Source organism: Sabethes cyaneus, chromosome 3 (genome assembly GCF_943734655.1).
Source record: "Sabethes cyaneus chromosome 3, idSabCyanKW18_F2, whole genome shotgun sequence".
Taxonomy (NCBI): domain Eukaryota; kingdom Metazoa; phylum Arthropoda; class Insecta; order Diptera; family Culicidae; genus Sabethes; species Sabethes cyaneus.
The window spans coordinates 191,638,397-191,659,587 of record NC_071355.1 but is presented as its reverse complement, the minus strand read 5'-3'; the positions used below and the strand labels follow the sequence as shown (position 1 = coordinate 191,659,587).

At 40.7% G+C, this 21,191-nt stretch overlaps 1 protein-coding gene across 1 annotated transcript in view; it reads left to right on the top strand.

The window, feature by feature from the left end:
- Positions 1–21,191, top strand: part of LOC128742534 (proton-coupled zinc antiporter SLC30A2-like) — a 90,205-nt gene that overhangs the window by 51,445 nt on the left and 17,569 nt on the right. The window lies entirely within an intron of this gene.

Below are 21,191 nucleotides of genomic sequence, written 5' to 3'. Positions count from 1 at the left end.
CAGTTTGATGAGCTTCCTGGGAAACTGTTTTCGTCCATAATTTTTCATAGCTCTTTTCGGTCGATGGTATCATATGCGGCTTTTAAGTCAACGAACGAATGGTCCGTGAGACCTCTGTATTCACGGCCCTTTTGGAGAATTTGCCGCATTGTAAATATTTGATCCTTTGGTGAGTGTCTTTCAACGAAGCCAGCTTAACAAATGCTCACAAATCTGTTCGCAATTGGTGATAGACGGCAGATTTGGGATAGCACTTTGTAGGCGGCGTTGAGAACAGTGATCGGTCGATAGTTCTCACAGACCAACTTGTCGCATTTCTTGTAGATCGAGCAGATAACCCCATCTTTTCACTCTTCCGGTAACTGTTCTGTCTCCCCAATCCTAACAATTAGCAGGTGTAGACAAGTGCGGACCCACCTCAGCCAATTTTGCTAGTAGTATTACTAAAACATGTATTAGAGTTTATTAGTTAACTCCTATGTGTTAAGCTTTAAAGATTACCAACTATAGAATTATTATAACAAGCTGCAGAATAAAAATGTAGTCTGCAATGTTTCACAAAATAAATAGATTTGACTGTGGGTAGATGATTCGTCGAACAAAAATTGCATCAAAGACAGCATGTCTGTTAATATGAAATAATGATCGAAGAATCATGAACTCATTTAAACTGATAAAATAATAACAGACAGTCCTACGGCAACTTTCGACGTACAAGTGTTGATGTACAAGTTTAATTTTTACTGGCCTCAATAAATACTAAAAGCAACAGATTTGTGTCCTGTGTCACAGATTTCTTATCCAACCAGCTGGTCTGTTCTTGCCGGGACATCAGTATCCATATTAACACAACCAGTTGGCGTTATGTCTTTGTGCTTCAAGGATAGGTGCTTCCGATCAGATCCGGTACCTATAGTGTGAACGGCAATCGTTTTTCTGTTGTTTGCTGCTCGTAGTGCAATGTATGTATGTATGTATGTATGTATGGAAATTATAAGGTAATGAGATACCGATCAACAAACAAAGCTTCGGAAATTCATTTAACAGTGCATTGATTTTGAAGACATACTGTAGCTTTCAAGATAAGAGATACCATATACCATCACTAAGAGCCGACAATCGATTTTCCATGATTGTCATTCTTAGTGCTGAGAAGAACCAGCACAGATGAAGTGTACAGTCTGTCCTCCACCACAGTCACGCAATTGCAGCCAGCGTTCATCAGCCGTCTAGGGCCTGCATGTGGGAGCGGTGAAGGGGCTCTCCAAGATGTCATAAACGCCTAGTATGCTTATTAATATTCTTCAAGCTGTTCATTCGTTGACAGTTTTCTATCAGAATGTTCGAGGATTAAGAATGAAGACCAAGGATCTTCGCTAGGTTCTCTCCTCCAGCGACTGTGACGTCATCGCACTGAGTAAAATCTAGCTAAGCAATGACGCTTTAAACTCTGAGTTTTCGTCAAACTACGAGATTTACTGTCTGGACCGTAATCCTGCTACATCTCAACTACTACGTGCCGGTGGCGTGATGATAGGCGTTAAAAAGTGCTTGTGATGTAAGTTGATTCCCTTGGTGAACGCTAGTAGTTTGGAGCAAGTCGCGGTATGCGTATCATTGTCCATGCAGTCTGGCTATATATTTTGTATCAACATTAGACCAAACTCAGACCCCTTGGTTCACTCTGACCATGCATCCTATATGCAACAACTATGTGTTATTGCTAAACCAACTGATGCAGTCATCGCATTGCGTGACTACAATTTGCTTATGCTCGTGAGAATTTGACGCCGACATGCGTTGTTACATTCCTATTCTTATTAGCATCTCGTCTGAACAAGAAAGTATCCTAACACAATCCATATGGGCTACAACAGATTCAGAATGTTCATAATGCGAATGATAGACTGCTTGACCTGACTTTCGTTAGCGATACTGACAAAATCGACCTTTTCGAATCGCCCTGGGGAATTTTAAAACCTCAACGCTCATCATAGACCTTTTATTATTAAAATTGACTACATTCGGGCTACTGAAGACCTTGCATCAGACTATGACTCCTGCGATTAAGCTGCAGTTCAATCACGCCTTCAATCCTTAGACTGGGCAACAGTTTTAGCTGACTGTGATGTTAACCACGCTGTTCTCTGGTTTTATGATGTTATCTTCGATATCATCCACGACTGTATCCCTGTTAGACAAAGCCTGCCTCGAGTACAATTTAGCCAACCTTGGTGGACCTCTGAGTTGCGAAATCTTAGAGACATATAACGATAAGCCAGAAAACGCAACTTTTTTGTATGCCAGAAGGGCATTGGGTTAAAAGGCCACTGCGACAGTCTTAATGATCGTCTTTTGTGGCAGGCCCCGATTGCTGTACACAGTTTACGGACCGCTCATACCCATTGATGGAGTTGAGCGGGATATTTGTAGTCCTGTGCCCCAATTCGGTACTACATGGTTTATAAAGCCAATGACCGTTTTGAGATTTAGGCTCCATACCTGATTTGGAGTAGGAAGGAAACTTCCTAAGAAGTTGTGCCTTGATAATGCAAGAGCTCCGCAATAGCAGAGCAGATGCGCTGAACTTTCAGGTTCAGAGTTACAAAAGCGGCAGGTGTCGGATGATACCTTGCCGATATTCTTTAAATGATAAAGAGCGGGGCTGTCTCCTGTTAGGAATCCCGTGATTGTGCGTAGTTCACTACGAGTTAAATGGAGTAGTTTTTTAGTTACTGCAGGGTTTGGGTAGATAAACTGTTTGGCTTGTCTACAACCCTGTGTTTGATTCCAACCGGATGCTATTTTTAGCTTTTACCATTCATCAGTTCACCTTTCACGGCGGATGTGGAGGTGCCCAGAAACGGTTCAGGACCAATAAATTGCTGAGCTGATCCTTGTCTTGCTAGGTTGTCAGCAAATTCATTGCCCTCGATTCCGCAGTGACCGGGCACCCAAAGTAATAAAACTTTGTTTTGGCGGGAGAGCTCCCTCAATGCTGTACTGCACTCCCAAACTAATTTGGACACGCATTTGACGGACTTGAGTGCCAGTAGTGCTGCTTGGCTGTCCGTGAAGATACCTATTTTCGCGTGCCTGTACTTTCGTTTCAAGCATATTGTTGCACAGATGTATACTGCATATACTTCTGCTTGAAAAACGGTGGGCCACTTTCCTAATGAGATAGTTTCCCTGATGCCGGGTCCGTAGACTCCGGAGCCTGTGCAGGTCCCCATTTTTGAAACATCTGTAAAAAAGCAGATAGTTCCAGATCAAAGATCGGGCCCTCCATTATTCCACATTGAGCGATCTGTTTCAATCACCTCATATGGAACGTCGATATTGGGCCTGGCTTCCATGCAGTCAGAGACTGAAGTTACTAAGGGTGTGAGATTGAATTCCCGAAGTATGCGAAGATGACCGATTTGGTCACCTTCGAGTATGGTTTTACTCCTTTGCAACCGTAGTGCGCCGAGCTCTGCTTCCTTCTTCACATGAAGATGCAAAGGCAGTAAGCATAGCATTGCCTCCATGGCTGCAGTAGGTGTTGTACGCATGGCACTGGTAACTGTAAGACAGGCCAGGCGCTGAACTTTGTTTAGTTTGGCTTGGGCTGTCACCTCATTCACCTTTGGCCACCATACGACTGCAGCAGGTTATCCTAGGCAGTGTAATAGTAGTATATGAACAAAAGGCTAGTTGAGGTTTCAATCCCCAGGTTTTCCCAAACAGTGAGCTGCATGCCCAGATAGCCGAAGTTGCTTTCTTAACAGCATAATCTAGGTGGGCAGCCCAGTTCAGTTTTTTATCGAGAATTATTCCGAGGTGTTTTACTTCATTACTGAAGCCCAGTCTGACACCATTCAATATAGGGGGAGTAATGGTATGTTTCCTTCGCCTAGTGAATGGTATAACGACTGTTTTGGTGGGGTTAACACTAAGTCCCTCTTGTGAGCACCAGAGCATGGTGGTGTTTAGAGCTCCTTGCAAGCGACTTGACAATACTGCGTCAAACTTTCCTCTGACGATAAGTACAACGTCGTTGGCGTAAGCAATGGTCTCGTAACCAAGCTGTGATAGCTTGTGAAGGTGTGCGTCGGCCACCAGTGACCAGAGCAGGGGGGAGAGAACTCCTCCCTGTGGACATCCTTTGATCACCGTAATCGTAACTAATCGTAACCGTCGTATCTCCCAATGATGCTGTAATTTGTCTGCTCGAGAGCATTGCTTGAATCCAGCTCATCGTAGTTTGGTCGATTCTCTTTTGACAGAGAGCCTTATTAATTGACGCGAAGGACGTGTTATCGAAAGCGCCTTCAATATCAAGAAAAGCACAAAGTGCCGTCTCTTGATATTTGAGCGATTTCTCAATTAACATCACTAAGCAGTGCAGTGCGGTTTCTGTAAATTTACCGTGTTGGTATGCTTGTTGATTTACATGTAACGGAGAGTTTTTTAAAAACTCATTGTGGATATAGTTATCAGTGATTTTCTCCATCAGCTTAAGAAGCGTTGAAGTCAGATTTATCGGTCTGAGAGCATTAGACATGGTTTTGTCTTTTTTGCCAGCCTTGGGTATGAACACCACCCTTACTTTCCGCCAATTCTCCGGGATATACCCCAAAGTGAAACTGGCTCGAAAGAGGTTTCTGAGCTCGGACATTATAACAGCGTCCGTTTTTTGTAAGAAAATGGGTAGAATACCATCCGGACCTGGAGATTTCATTGGTTCAAAAGAGCTGAGTGCCCAATTGTCCGAAGCCTCCGTAAACAATCGGCGTGCATGTAGAACCAAATCATTTGGCACATTGTGTAATGACCCATTCCACTGTTGCCCGCCTATGTCTTGTCCAGTGGTCACTGTCGAACCTGGGAAGTGCGTGTTCATCAGAACTTCCAGAGTTTCCCTAGTGGTAACAGTGAGACTCCCATCCTCTTTTTTCAATTGCCCTAGACCATTGCAGTGGTCCTTGGACATCGCTTACTGCAGACGCGTAGCCTCTGGCAGAGTTTGAATGCTTTCGCAAAATTTAACTCGTGATTTCCTTTTGGCTTTGCGTAGCTCAGCGTTGTATTTGGTGCGGGAAGTTCTGTAGTCTTCCCAGTTAGACGTGATTTTGGTCCTGTTGAACAGACGCCTTGCCTTCCGACGGAGATTGCTAAGCGTCTCATTCCACCAGGGCACATCACGGCAAACTGTTCGCGTGTTTACGGGACAGTTTGTGTTATACGCGTCTGTGATCCTACATTGCAGGTCACTAGCGGCGATATCCAGTTCAACTGGAGTTCGTATATTATTGTGACGGGAATTACGTGAGGCAATCAGATGATCCCTAAAGGAACTCCAATTGGTTTTCCTCGGATTCCTGAATTGTTCTCTCTTTAGAGAATTAGCCTCGATGTCGAACATGATATGTTTGTGGTCTGATATACTTGGTTCATCAGAGACATGCCAATTTTTGACTTTCTCGGCTATAGAGGCGCTACATAGAGTAAGGTCTAGGACCTCTTGTGTGATATCGTTTATAAAGGTGGGGTCATTCCCTACATTGATTACATTGACATCGTTAGAAGTAAGATATTCAAGTCATTCAAGATATTCAACGCATTATTAAGCTATAGTCAGACGAAAGCAAGCGGCTATTTCACTCATGTTGTCCTTGTAGCAGAGGCTGTTGTGTCTGTGTTCATCGGATAACTGTCAACTTGTCGCATAAGTGCTTTGCCTAACATGTAGCTTAGCATGAAGCACAGAAAGACTCACAGTTAAATAAAAAAAAATGGCACGGTATATAACTATGGTACGGCGATCATAGTTAAATAAATTAAATGAAATTTGGTAGGGGAAGACGGGGTAAAACGGCCCTCTAAGCGAATAAATTACTAGCATAAAATGTGTATGAAAATTCACATTTTCTTGTTCCACACATGGAAAAGCATTCATTTATCTACCATTAAAAATTATATATAGAATTAATTAGTTTATTTTTCCGTGATTTTTCATCAATTTTCGAAACGTCTAAAAATTACTCGTTCACAACCAGGCGGGGTAAGAAGGACCACCAAAGGGGTAAGACGGACCATGGCGGAGTAAGGCGGATTGTGGCAGATTTGAAGGTTTCTTTGAGTTGTAAATACAATTTCAATATTATTAACTAAGTTAGAACAAGTTCTTAAGAGGTTTTTAGGTACATGCTAAAATAAGGTATAGTTTAATTTAGACACCTGCTAAAAGAAATAATTTTACTACTAGTTCAATTTTGAAAATAAGAGTAGACTTAATTTTACTCCACTGGTTTTTGCTTACTCTTTTCTTGGCGTTATTTTTGTTCATTTGTCAGCAGAACGTTTACTCTTCGAATACCATTAACTTTAGGTGAAGGTAAAGAAGGCAACGTTAAGTGAATTGGAATCATCGAATTTTGATTCCGTGAGATCCAAATTTACATTGATTGTGTTATTCGAATGGCACTTGTTGGCTTCTTTTGACGTGGGAGGCTCTGCGTTAGACAGGATGATCTCAGATTCAGGGATAATTTTTATTACAGGTGTACTCTATTTCGAAAAAGACTGCAAGTCGTGAACGAAATGCGTACCTGTCAGAATAATAAAATGGTTAGTCAAATTTAATAGGAAAAAGGTTGGTTTTTTCATTCAATATTTCTAAAATCTATTAAGATACTAAACAGAAGAACTTTAGGCAATTATGAGCAGTATGACGTATGGCCCTTTTACCCCGTGAAAAATGGCCCGTCTTACCCCTAGCTAACAATTTACATTATTTTGCTTTTATCTCTCAATCCGTACTATTTTATATACATTTTCCACCACACGCAGAACAAGAATTGCCCAATTAAAGTCAGTGGTAAGAGAAACGTCAAAATACTTAGCTTTTTTTTGCTGAAAAACCTTAAATTTGTTGCTGCTGAAATTATATCGCATGAAGACACTGCGAACGAAAAGTTTGTTTTGATTCTAGTTTTGACGTTGGATACGGTCGAGCGCCACAGGTTGTCTCGAAAGTGTTTAGATAGGCTAATAAACAAAACATACTGAGGCATTTGTAGAAAATTTGAGGATTTCTTGACGAAGTCGATGTGGTCCCTCGTACCCCGCCGGGCCTTCTTACCCCTTGTTCCCCTACGATGCTTTTTAATGAAGTATATGGTTCGGTACGACCATAGATGAATTTAATGATACAGTACGGTCATTTTTGATGAAATATATAGTTCGGTACGACCATCGATGAATCAAACGATTCGGTACGATAATTGTTGATGAAGTTTATGAATCGGTACGACCATAGATGAATTTAATGATTCAGTACCGTCATTGTGGATGAAGTATATGGTTCGGTACGACCATAGATGAATTAATTGATTCGATACTATCATTGTTGAAAGATATAATATGATTAGATACGACCATGGATGAATTTAAGAATTCGGGACAATTATTATTGATGAAGTATATGGTCGGTATGACAATCGATGAATTAAATGATTCGGTGCGATCATTGTTGAAAGATGTATATGGTTCGTTACGAACATAGTTAAATGAAAAGATATGAATCGGTAAGACCATAGACGAATGAAATTGTTTGAAATACGACCATTGCTAAAAATTAAATGGTTTTGTACGATTATTTTCGAAGAGATGACTTTATTCAGTGCAAATCAAGTACCAGATTATATGCATAAGTAGTTATACAAGTTTAAGCTGTTGATTGGTTTGGATTTTTGGCAGATGAAATGGCTGATCCATTTCAAATAGAGAGACTAGAGAAGCATTGCAACACTATTTCACATTTTCAAAATAGATTTGACAGTATTTCCGAAAACCTGCTACTTAAAAGCGCGGAAAAGCCTCTGTTAAGCTTCATTGCAACTTCGAAAGCAACCGCTAAATGAATTCACTATAGGTTGAATATCATCAGTTTTAAAAGCATTTGATCAACCTGAAATTGTTAGTTGGGACAACAGACATTATACCTCTAGACAAGTAGTGGCGCTAGTGTAATACAACGTGTACACTAGGAAAATCATCTTCCAGCAAGAAGCCCGAACTTCTGAGCTACAAGTGTCAAAAGTGTGTTTACGTTTGAATAAAAAGAAAACTTACCCAATTTAATTCTACTATGTATATTTTATTCTTGACAGATACGTATTTCGCCTACGACTTGCAGGCTTCCTCAGTGTCTGTTTTCGAACTTCGAAACTTCGAACTTCGAGAGTTATGAAATATTTGTGAAGGCCTTATTATATACGACTCCAAAACCAGACCACTATTCCAGTTGAAGCTTTCTGTCTTACTTCCATAATGTGCCGTAAGGTATAAACCTACGTTAGAAACACAATTTAATGAGACAATCTACCATAAAATACATCACGCATGAAACACTAAGGTACTAAGGTGTTCAGTAGCATATTTCCTAGAGGAAATTTTCATCAATAAACTTCAGAGTGCTCACTTGCTAGAATACAATTTTCATTCACATTTAAAAACACGTACGAACAACATTGTTGTTCATTTCGTCCGCACTGTCTCCCTGCTTTCACATAGTGACACAGGTTGAACCGCTGCTGCCTGAACTGGAACTGTAGCACAAAAACGGCCTTCACGTTGCTGCTGCTGCTGCTGATGTTGCCAGGAAGTCACACCGTACGGCACATGGCAAGTCACGCACCGAGCAACGGGGCGACGTTATCATTGCCACCGTCGTCGTCATCGTCGGCGACGTCGACCGTCGTAGTCGTCGTCATCGTCACCGTCGGCAGAAGAGCAACAGATTATCCTGCGAACCGTGGCGTTATACACCCATGGGACCCCTTGGGCTTTTACCGCTGCTGTTCGTCGGTAGTGTTTTTGGAGACCGACCAACTTGCTTGCCACTCGGCACTGAAGGTAGAAAAGGCATATCGCTCTAGCAGTCTACCATTGTGATTTTAGAGCCAAATGGGAGTTGTGAAAATGGATAAATAAACAGGTCTATGCCGGGTGAGAGAATGGTGGTTACGGTTTAATTAGGAAATGTGTGTGTAATATGAGCGAAGCCATCGGAAAGTTCAACTGTGCATTTGAAACTTTCGCACATAAATAAAAACGTGTGATTACTACGCCTATTAAACTTTTCTGTACCTTTGCTGAAAGTATTGAAGCACTCACTAAAAACTCTTGTTTGTTACGGATACTCAAACCACTGGAAAAATCAACCCCTTTGTAGTTTCCTCAAACAAAAACACGCTGGTTTTAGATTACAAATTCCATCCTTTCAGCCTGGGAGTTCATGCTCACAGCGGAAAGGTTAGACTAAGTGGCCCACTCTTGAACTGTGGTGAACTTTCCGACACAATGGATGTGATGTTATTTACGCAGAGGACTAGACCGCTTCGCCTTTTACCGAAGCGAAGCTGCCAGCTAGACGTGAAACAATGAATAATAGATGGTGGCCCGTCAGCCAATGACGGTAGGTCTACGCACATCCGTCAATCCTACTCTGCTCCTCTGATACAAGGCTGTTAAATATCGGCTTTTTCCTGTCCCCTTCCGCGTGGCAGTGTCAGGGCTTTAGTGCAGTTTGAAATTTGAACGACATCACCACGTTAATGGGCTGTATCCAGTGTAATGCTTTTCACTGAGGCTACGACAATTTTCCGGCTGTTTGGAAACTGTTTGGCTCTGAAATCGATAACGATTACCAGCAAAACAATTTTCTATATTTTAAGGGATCGAAGGTAACATTCTGAAGGAAGTTTTTAACAACGTTGAACATTGAGCAGCCCATTTTTAGCTCTGCATTTGACATCTCCAAGACATGTATTCCCCATTCCCAGGGACTGGGTTTAACATCCGGTACTCTCCTTTGAGGATTTATTTGAAAGACTGTGGGCTTATCCCAAAAGTTACTTCGTCATCCGGTCAACCGCGGAAATGTCAATAAGAAACTAATGAACCGTTATTGATTGACAGTTTTACGGACAGAATGGCTGATTATGGCCTTTCAAACAAATCAACTTACGGACAGGAAAATTTACAGTTGTCGGTATTGATTACAGTTAGAATTCAAGAGTTGGGTCAAAAATTCACCCAGTCTAATTGGGCGGTGCATCTAATCGAGAACATGTTACTGTAATTTACTTTCCGCGTTGACACGTGCAAAACTTCGATTTGGATTCATGTCAATTGGATTAGGCACCTTATACGATTTCCTCCAAAATCGTTTTATTCGCGCGGCACCAGTCTATCTTCACCAACGAGTATTGTCGTATAATTCAAACCAACAAGTCCCTGGATCTGTTTCGATACCAAAAACAGAAAGAAAATTGGATTTTATTTTCACCGGCAATCGGTATGAGTGCTGCCCGCTGGATCGCCCGACCAAATCACAGCCTTATCGCATTAATTTGGATCTTGATTACAGATTACGGTGATAGTTTTAGCGAGTGGCACGTTGAGTAGAATATTTAGTTGAGCTTGAACCAAGACATTCGATACTTGAAATAAATACGTCCACGTTACATTTTGTTGAATCATGGTAACATTATTTTGGATTGTCTTTAAATTGAACTGTCTTTAAATTTAACTGTCCTAGATTGGATTGTCTCAGATTAAAAAAAAAGCTAAAATTACGGATTTAAACTAGCAGACTCTAATTAAAAACAATCACGTGCCACTCAATTTCAGAAGGAAGGATTTTTAAGAAAACTAGTTGCTCTAGTACTGCCTTCGTACGTATTACTTTTTGCTTACATAATCCTAGTTCTAACAGCTATCCAAGTTCATAATCCATTGTTTGACAAAACTAAACAGCAATTGTGTCACTTGATTTATGCCATACTGCTGCCTTCGGGGGATGGAAATATCACTCCTCTGGATGAACGGACGGACGGACGGACAGATGGATATTCGGATTGGATGGATTACTCAACATGGTCCTTCAGTTGAACAGTCCAGTCGGTGGCCACACAAAGGCGCCCACCAATAACGGAACGAAAAAGAGGTGTGATTAAATGGTATTAGAAAGTTGATTACACGGAGATAATCTCGTCATTTGCTGAACTCAACGTATTATATTACAGTGTTTCTGGTGGTTCATATGGAGTGCCATCCATTTAGCCGTGGTTTACATGTATTTCACCCGGACCTAAATTTTGTTTCACATTCGAGTGGATCTTAATATTGCGTTTTTATCTTTTAAGGTCAAGAATAGTAATCCTCTCACTAATGTTGAATATTTGTGTTACATTACGGTTAGTACTGTTATAAAAACTCAACTGTTCAATTAAATTTTCGAAACGATAAAGTTGGCAACACTCACGCCTCACGGCTAGGTAGGGTGTGATTCGAAAAAATCAAATAAAAAAACGAGCGTCACGAAAAAAAGGAATGATTTTGAGCGCTGATAACTCAGCGATTTTCTGCTCGACGATCAGTATTTTTACTCCAATTGATCGAAAAATCTTCTGCGCATTGATTTCTATAGAGAAAACTATTGTTTTTCAAGTGCGCGCAATGTCAGGTTCGCGAGAGCTTGACATGTGTAAGGACGAAGGAGGGAATCCGATAACAAACGAGCGAGAGATGATCAACAGGTGGAAGCACCTCAATGGCGAAATTGCAGAAGGAGGTCGAGCTGAAGTTTACCGAGCAGTGCTCATGGAAGATAGTTGCTGTAGAGTGTAGACTAACAAAGCTGTCGACTGATAACGGCTCTGTCCTGAATTATTTCCAAGAGTTGGGAGGAGCGGAAGCTACTGGAGGAATCCATGGAAGAAGTGGTTTGTCTCATCTGACGAATGGCTTACAAGGTACTCTCCCAAATCTTGTTACACTGTCTATTACCGATAGCACAAGGTATCGTAGGGAATTATCAGGTGGGCCTTATGGCCGCTCGCGCAACTACAAACTAAATTTTTACCATCTGACAGATCTTGCAGAATCAACAGGAGTACAACGTGCTCACGCATCACATCTTGATTGACTTTAAAGCAGCATACGATACAGTCGATCGAGACCAGTTATGGCAGATAATACGCCGATTGATAAGAGCTACATCGGACGCAGCGAGGGTTGAGGCAAGGTGACGGCTTATCCTACATGTTGTTCAACATCACCCTTGATCCGACGAGCTGGCACCAGGGACCGGGTAGCCAACTTGTAGTTTTCGGAGATGACTTTGATATCATAGCCAGGAACATTACGACAGCGGAGGCAATCTATACTCGACCGATAGCGGAGTCTAGAAGGATTGGGTTAAAAATAAATGCGCCGAGACCAAATACCTGAAAGATTGAGACTCAAAGAAGACTAACGTGCGCCTCTCACGGACAGTAGCCGTTGATCGCGATGAACTAGAAGTGATAGATGAGTTCGTGTTTTTGTGTAACACTACTGAGGATATTCAGCGTGCATTCAAGCAGGAAATCGGCCTGCTTTGCCCTTCGCAAAATGCTACAATCAAGAATCAACAAACAACAGCCGGTTGAAGCTGACAGTATATTAAAAACTATTATTAGACCAGTAGTTCGTTATGGACTGGAAGCTGTAACGCTATCCGACAACTTGCGAAAGTCGATAAGCTACGCTGGGTCGGACGCATTGTAAGGATGCCGGACGACAGTGTGACCAAAATGGTTCTCTTCAACAGCCATACCGATACCCGGAACTGAAAGGGCTAAACTTGCAAAATAGTCGACCAGGTAGGTCAAAATTGAATTGTGACTTCTGAGATTCCTGGGAAATTGGTGACGAGTGGCGCAAGGTCGAGTTAAATGGAGATGACTGCTTGAAATAGCACGAACCATCCCGGCTCTATGCTGAAGACGATGACGCCACCTACTGCTCGGCAGTTCCTGTGCAAGCAGACGCAAAGGTAGTGTCGGAATGACTCAGTAGAACATCACCAAAGAAGATAAGAAAAATACGGAGATGCTATTTTGGAGCGCATAGCTACTGAGCCTTCCCGCCTATTTTACGATTAACTTTCGCGACGCTCACGCCTCTGCATGTCTGTTGCCTGATAGATTGGATAATCACGCATCATCACGCTGCTAGTAGATGTTACACGCTAGAGTTATGATAATCAAACAATCGGTTCTTTTCAGGGCTAAAACATAATGATTATAGATTTAGTAGAGCAAAGCAAACCGTAGGTGCAAACGGACTTCGCAGCCAGCGGATAGAATATAGAACACTTGTGGGGCTAGTGCTTTGATTCTTTTGGCTCTTACTGTCTCTTCCAGTTGAGATTCGAATAAACGACGACTGGTTTGTTAAATTAGTGTCGAACTTGTAGGCCAGCTAAGGGAGGCTTAGGAGGAAACTGTTTTCATTTATCACACAAAAATTTCCATAAAATTCTGATCAGAAACGGTTGCAAGGCATATAGGTGGGAACGCCAGTGTCCCATCTCTCGATTACAAAGAGATCTGGTGAGAAGTTGGACAGCTGCAGTTTAGTAGACTCGGAAATGAGCTGGTCTCGGCAGAAGTCCATAAACACGCTCAGGACTCAAGGCAGTAACAGTATTTTATTGCCTGGATTTAGGAGAGAAATACCAAAAATCTTGTTGGGAATACAACGAATGTCACGTGTTCGTCAATTTCAAGGCAGCATACAAAACAGTCGAACGAGACCTGTCATAGATGATCCACTAATACGAATTTTCGGAAAAACTAACGAGGTAAGGATAACAACGTTTCGGCGACGACTTGGCCGTTGACACCTTGGGACTGCGGAGACAGCCTCCGGCAGACTAAAAGTAGAAACTAGGCGCGTTTTGGACTATTTTGGCGGAAACAGCAAACTGAGAATAGCACATACGTATAGTTCATAAACTATAGGCATCTACTTAAAGAGATCCGCTTTGCAGACCAGGTTGCGAGGATGCTGGATGAGTTTATGGTGAAATTGGTTGTGATTAACATCTCGAACACCACCATAAATAGAGCTCACCCAGCCTGCACCAACTCCTATATCAATGTACAAAAAGAAACAAAAAGACGATAATTCATAGAAATTCGGAATCGTAAATAAAGTCTGAAAACGCGCACAAGTTGAACTATCGTTTATGTTGATAGTAGCTGACTTACATGCGGTTTTCGGTACAAAGTTGTAACCAGGTCGCGCTTACTCGGATAATATCGCATAGAAATACCTACCCAAGCAGCACAATTTTAGTACTTCTAGTTGTATAAACTTATTTATGACCAGAGTTAGTCATATATCAGTTGCCTACTTTTTAAAAATTGTGTTAGTAGGATACATAAGTGAATCGTATAAAATTATTCCGTAGGACGTATATCCTCTTCAAAACAGAACGTATGAGTAAGCGTTAAAAGTCTTTTTAAACCGAAGACTACAGAACTTAAAACTAGGCATTCTATCCAATCCCTACAGACATGAGCAGTAGGCCCTCGATGGACAACGGTGGCTACTGTTAGTTTGTATATATGCCATCATCTGACATCACGACAACACTGATATCAATGAATGACATCCATGACATAAATGACACTTTTAAGTAATAGTAACTCCCTTGAGATAAGAGATGGCGTTAGTAGTATCATCCTCTGCTGTTTATATAGCCGGGGTTCTGCCAGAACGAACCAAGCACCAAAAACATTATTTTGAGTATTTCAAACTTAAAATTTATCGTACCACCAACTGCTTGCAGCTGACCTAATAAATAATTTTATCATTCACATATTATAAACGGGATGTCTTTTATGCCTCGAGATTATAAAAATCCGTAAAATAGTATGTCTTGATCTCATTTTTGAATCCGGCTTAAAGAAGGGAGCATCTGGGTGATGGCTATACTTAAGCACTAGTATTCCGTATACGTTTATTTTCCATAATAAAACATCAGCGTGTTTACGTTTTTTGAGCCGAGGCGTCCAATCAACGTTCTTCTGGTGAGAATCCAAAACTCCTTCATTAGACTCAAAAGTAACGTTTTCCGTTTTCTCCTGTTTCCAAAAAGTTATGTTCGAAGGAAATAAAAAACATTGATCAGTCAAGGTAAACCAGGTTCAGAATTACTTAGAGTATTATTACCTCTTGAATTTCTGTCCTCCATAACGAAGTCATTCTCGATATCGCCGACAATTTAGGATTCTAAATCTTAAAGAGAATGAAATCCTATAAGCATTTTCCTTTCAGCCACGCTTAACTTCATTTTCTATTTAGCCAGGGCGTATTTCCCAAATACATGTTAATTCTTAACACGGTATCATTTTACAACGCATTGGCATTTTGTAACGGCTATTGATAATTTTAATATATTGTATGTATATTGACTGACTTTTGGAGTTTTTCGCAGCATAATTTTTTAATTAATGAAAATAAATTTATTTTGAAACAAATTGTACGTGGTTCCTTTTGGCTGAACGCAAACTTGAAAAATGCAGCACAGCTTTACCAACGCTGTTTTATGCTGCAGGGCAGCCGTAGAGCTGTATTCCTGGCTCCTATGGTTGGTTTTTGGTTCGCTCTGCTTGGATGCAATTTGGTTTGTTCTATAGGCTGCTACACAAAATTCATGTTTTAAAACTGTTGTTATTTGTTCGAATGGAACGATTATTTTATGGTCTATAGATTATCAGTTCTTGGAAGGGGCGAACCAACCAACGGTTGAAAGCCCCATCAAATAGTAAATAAATAAATTATCAGTTTTTGCATCCAATGGCGTAAATAACTCAGTTATTGGAAAATTGGCGCTCGGTTCGTTTTGGCAGAACCCCGACCATATGCGAGGTATTTACTATGTCCAGTCTTGAGTTCTATAGTCTTCGCTTAAATGCTACTATATATGACTACTTTACTGCCTTTACTACTCTCGTAGTGCTGACAATGCTTATTTGCAGCTGATTACTGACAAGAAAAAATCAAATAGAGTTTTGGATGCTAGTTTACAACAGCCAAGCAGTAAAAAAGCTAATTTACAGTAAAGTGCAGTAATTAATTTAGTAGGCAATTCGCTTACAAGAACCAAGAACAGTAATGGTCTTAAGTAACTACTTTGGGGTACTTCAGAGTGCGTTGTAGATGAGCGGATTCTGTGTAAATTTTCACAGATAGCACTCTGTACTTAAAGGGTTATACTCAGCCAGGAGCGCAAAAAACTCGTTTTATCAACAACTTTTCTAGACAACACCCACTATCTGATTTAAACGAAAGTTATGAAAGTGACGATGTTATGGCAACTTTTTAGCTATATTTTAATGATGGACGTTAAAATAATAACTTTTTACATTTGCTTTGGCCACTAGCGTTTCCAGACAAAAACCAATAGTGGAAAGCCTGATCTTTCAGTAGTATGTTTTGACCTGGAAATATTAAGTATGTTGAAAACTCCAGACTTACTGCTGAGCGCAATTGTATTTGCAATTAATGTGGGAATTAGACAATAAAGTAGACTTGGAATTGGATTTGAAATTATCATTACCCATATAAACAATAAGCATTAACATAAGCAGTAAATCAGCCGCTTATTAGTATACCAGGCATTTTGACGTAGGACTACGTCTTTGTTTACTATACTGGGTAGCACTTTGTAAAAACTGCTGCCGCGATTCCACCGGACAACCTTTGGATCTTACGAACCAATAACTGCCTGCATTCGAACTTTCTCCGCCGTTGAAAGCCTTTTTGAGTTCAAAGAACCGTCGTATAAGTTTGCACAAAAGTTAAATAGTGTAAGATTTTTATGAACATGACTCAGAATATTCAATAAGACATTTTTGTTAGTTGAATTTTAATTAAACAAATAAACAAAATAGAAGTGTAACGTTTGAATAACAGATTTCAAATCCTTACAACTACTATACTACTGAACGGAACATAACTATTAATATGTCGTTGGATAGATAAAATGTCCGGCAATTTTATAGTAACATTTTTGTAATATTCTTTTAAACGCTTAATAGTGAAAATGCATGTAAAAATTAAAGGTCAAATTTCTCCATACATTTCCCTTGCGAACGCTTTGCTCCATAGGTACGGACGACAATTAGGTACACCAAGTTATTCGGATCTAAATGATATGGTATGTGACCAATTTATAAGCTTTTTTCCAAAACGTGTCATGTTTTCTGTTATCTAACAAAGCGCAAGCTGTAAAATAGGGTCAGTTTCATTCTACAGTCTGAGTAACCAACATCGCCATGAACTCGGCAAGCGACAAACGGTTAAAGATGGCCAGCGTGCCTGTTGACAGTCATGCCAAAAGGAAAGAACATCCGACTGGCACGTCGTATTCGCGTTGAACAAGCTTTGGCTTTGATGTTATTTGTAGCCAATGACCCTTTTAAGGGCCACGAACGAATTAAATGAAGGTGGGAATTTTTGCTCAATCTACGCTTTGCATTTATAATTGTAAATTACCTTTCATACTAAAATTTTTAGTTATTCGTACCTCAAACATCATATACATAGGGTAAGACTGTCCAGAACGCACCGGGGGGTAGAATGGCCCATGCTATTAATTGCTTAAAAACGCGGAAACTATTTGGTAAAATTATGAATGCGCATTTTATTTTGGTGTAAAGCACGCTAATTGATAATTCTGTAGAATGTAAAAGCATCAAACATAGCCACATCCAATAAATTCAAGCGATTATCCGCGTTCTCATTCCACATGTAAGAAATCACGGTTTTCTCTTAAGCTTTTACCACTAGTCGGTATGCAAATTTCAGAATAAATACATTCTATCTAATTGATATACTGTCATACTCGATGATTCATCACAAAAACGGCATTAACTATGCATATTTTGACGTAGGACTACGTCTTTGTTTACTATATTGAGACTGGGTAGCACTGGGTGAAAACGAAAATAGAAGTGTAACGTTTGAATGAAAGATTTCAAATGCTTATAACTTCTATACTACTGAACGAAACATAACTGTTAACATGTCGTTGGAAAGATAAAATGTCCAGCAATTTTATAATAACATACTTATAATAATCTTTCATACGCTTAATAGTGAAAATGTAACAAGGTCAAATTTCGTTAACATGGAAGGCTAGCGGTAAGTACAAATGACAAAAGGGAGCAGACTACTGTGATAGCGGTTAGTAAAAGCTTTTCGGTGCAGGATACATTGAATCGATGCCGATAACCTACACGCCTGTTGCCATCAAAGGTGTGAAACTGTCATAATTTGGCGGACTAAACATCCACGGATGGCGACAACCTACAGTGCTTTTCATAATGATAAGACCACCCATGTATTTCACGCTGCACGAAAGATAAACAATTTTGGGATTTTTTTCCGATGGAATACGAAATTAAGGGTCAAAATATGGATTTAAATTCAAGAGTTCATTTATTTAATTGGAAAGTTAATTGAATAGAGCGATTTTTGTAGAAAAAGGTTTTTCAAAATGATACGACCACTTGAAGTTTCTCGTGTATCCATAATGAAAAACAACAATAAAAAATATCTAATAATCAGTTACGCCACCAGAACGGTTAATAATTTGAAAGATACGTTTGGGCATACTTTGGATCAATTTCTGCAGTGTTGCCAGATCGATTACTTCCCACGATTGAAGAATAGCCGTTTTCAGTTCGTGGATTGTTGAAAATTGACGATTATCAGCATAAATCCGTCGGACCATTATTCCACAAATGTTCTCAATCGGATTTAAATCCGGTGAACAAGCCGGCCAATCCAAAACAGCAATCTTTTTAGACTTCAACCATGTCATTGTTTCAGTGCTGGTGTGAATTCGTGCGTTATCCTGTTGAAAAATCAGCTTCGTCCTGCGTCTTCTTAGAATCTCTGGTAGCAAACTGGCTTTGAGGACATTTATGTAGTCGAAACTTTTTATTTTGTGTGATACAAATTGGATTTCCAGCCTTCCGGAGTCATAAAATGCACCCCAGACCATAACGGATCCGCCACCAAAGTTTCTCTTAGAAAAATATCGAGGTTCCTTGCGTAAATCTCGCCAACAGCCATTAAATCCGTCCGGTCCATCTAAGTTAAATTTGTTCTCGTCTGAGAAAATCACCTATTATGATTTTTGTTTAAGTTTTTTTTAATAAGTATACTTTCTGAATTCCAAAGAATTTTATCCTACCTTTTTCCAGTCTTGCGACAAGTTCCGGCATGCGAATTCCAGGCGTGCTTCCTTGTGCCGAGGTTGCAAACGTGGGGCGCTGATCATTTTTGATCGTATTATATTTGGTGAACAGTTTAATGTCCGCCAAACCGTCGAAACTGAAGCCTTCAACTTGAGTTCGGTGCGAATTTGTGAACAACTCATCGTAGAATTTGATGCTTTACTGATAATTCGACGCTCATCGCTTTCAATCAGTTTCTTTTTTCGTCCTGTACTTTTTGTCTGGCCATATCTAGCGGGATTTTTCAAAAAATTCAGGACAACGCAGTGGCTACGTCCAATTTCTCTCGCAATTTTCCTGATCCCCCATCCTGTCTTTCTGAAGGTCAAAATTTGCTCTTGTTCTTGCTCACTCAGACTTTTTTGTCTACCCATATTAGCAAAATACTGTTAAATGAATAATAATTATATTCATCACCAATAAATAGTCATATAACGAAACAAATTCATAAGTGGTTTTATATTTTTGAAAACGAATATTTACCTACTTTTCCTCCATTCGCATCATGTATGAACAAAAGCACTCAATTTCAGTCTTTAACATGTATTTGTGTCATCATTGATCGATTGTCAAAATTCGTTTAGGGTGATTCAATTTGAATCTCGTGAAAACATACAAATCAAGGGCGCATTAGACAAAACATACTACTTTTGTGGCGTACTTTTCAAACTACTGTGTAAAGTGTCGTTAATAAAAAACGACAACTTCAAACTACTAAGCAACAACACTGTAAAATTCCCTAAAACAATTTTTGCTGTTGCTGATACATCAAAGATATATTTTTAGCTGAAAGAAAATTCAATTTTTTCTTCAATTATTACTTGATGTTGGAGGCCACCAAGGATGATTGATGGATGATATTCACATTTATCTGGAAACATTTACTAGGAGCTCGAATGATATGATAATTTTGTGCCTTCCGGGATACGTCAAAAACTATCGGTTGTGAACAACATACGATACCGCCGCCCGCCACGGTATAATCTAGCGCGACTGAAGCAACCAGAGGTCGCCGAAAACTACGCGTTATCTCTCGAAACCGCGCTGCCGGAAGAGGGAGAGCTGGATGAAGCCCCTCTTGAAGACTGTTGGAATGCCGTGAAAACAGCCATTAACAGCGTAGCGGAGAACGTCCTAGGCAGTGTGGCACCGAATCGACGTAACGAATGGTTTGACGAGGAATGCCAGCAGATATTGGATGAGAAGAACGCAGCGCGGGTACAAATGCTGCGTAGAGCCACCCGTCAGAATGTGGAGCGATACAAACAGAAGCGGAGGCAGCAAACCCGACTCTTCAAGGAAAAGAAGCGCCACCAAGAGGAGAAGGAGTGCGAAGAACTCGAACAGCTGTACCGCTTTCACGACACACGGAAGTTCTATCAGAAACTCAACGGATCTCGCAAAGGCTTCGTGCCGCGGGCCGAAATGTGCAGAGATAAAGATGGAGGTATCTTGACTGATGACCGTGCGGTGATCGAAAGGTGGAAGCAGCACTACGATGAACACCTGAATGGCGTGCAGGCGGAAGACCATGATAGCGGAGGAAGTGACCACATTGGTGCAGCAAGCGACGAAGATGTGCCACCCCCATCGATAAGGGAAGTTAAAGAAGCCATCCAGCGGCTGAAGAACAACAAAGCAGCGGGAAAGGATGGCATTGGAGCGGAACTTATTAAAATGGGCCCGGACAAGTTGGCCGGCTGTCTGCATCAATTGATTGTCAAGATTTGGGATACGGAACGACTACCGGAGGAGTGGAAAGACGGGGTTATCTACCCTATCTACAAGAAAGGTGATAAGCTGGATTGTGAGAACTACCGAGCCATCACTATCCTGAATGCCGCCTACAAAGTGCTGTCCCAAGTCCTCTTTCATCGACTATCGCCAATAGCCAATAGATTTGTGGGAAGTTACCAGGCCGGCTTCATGGAGGGTCGGTCTACAACAGACCAAATCTTCACCCTGCGGCAGATCCTCCAGAAGTGCCGCGAATTCCGAGTCCCCACGCACCACCTGTTCATCGATTTCAAAGCCGCATATGATAGCGTAAACCGACAA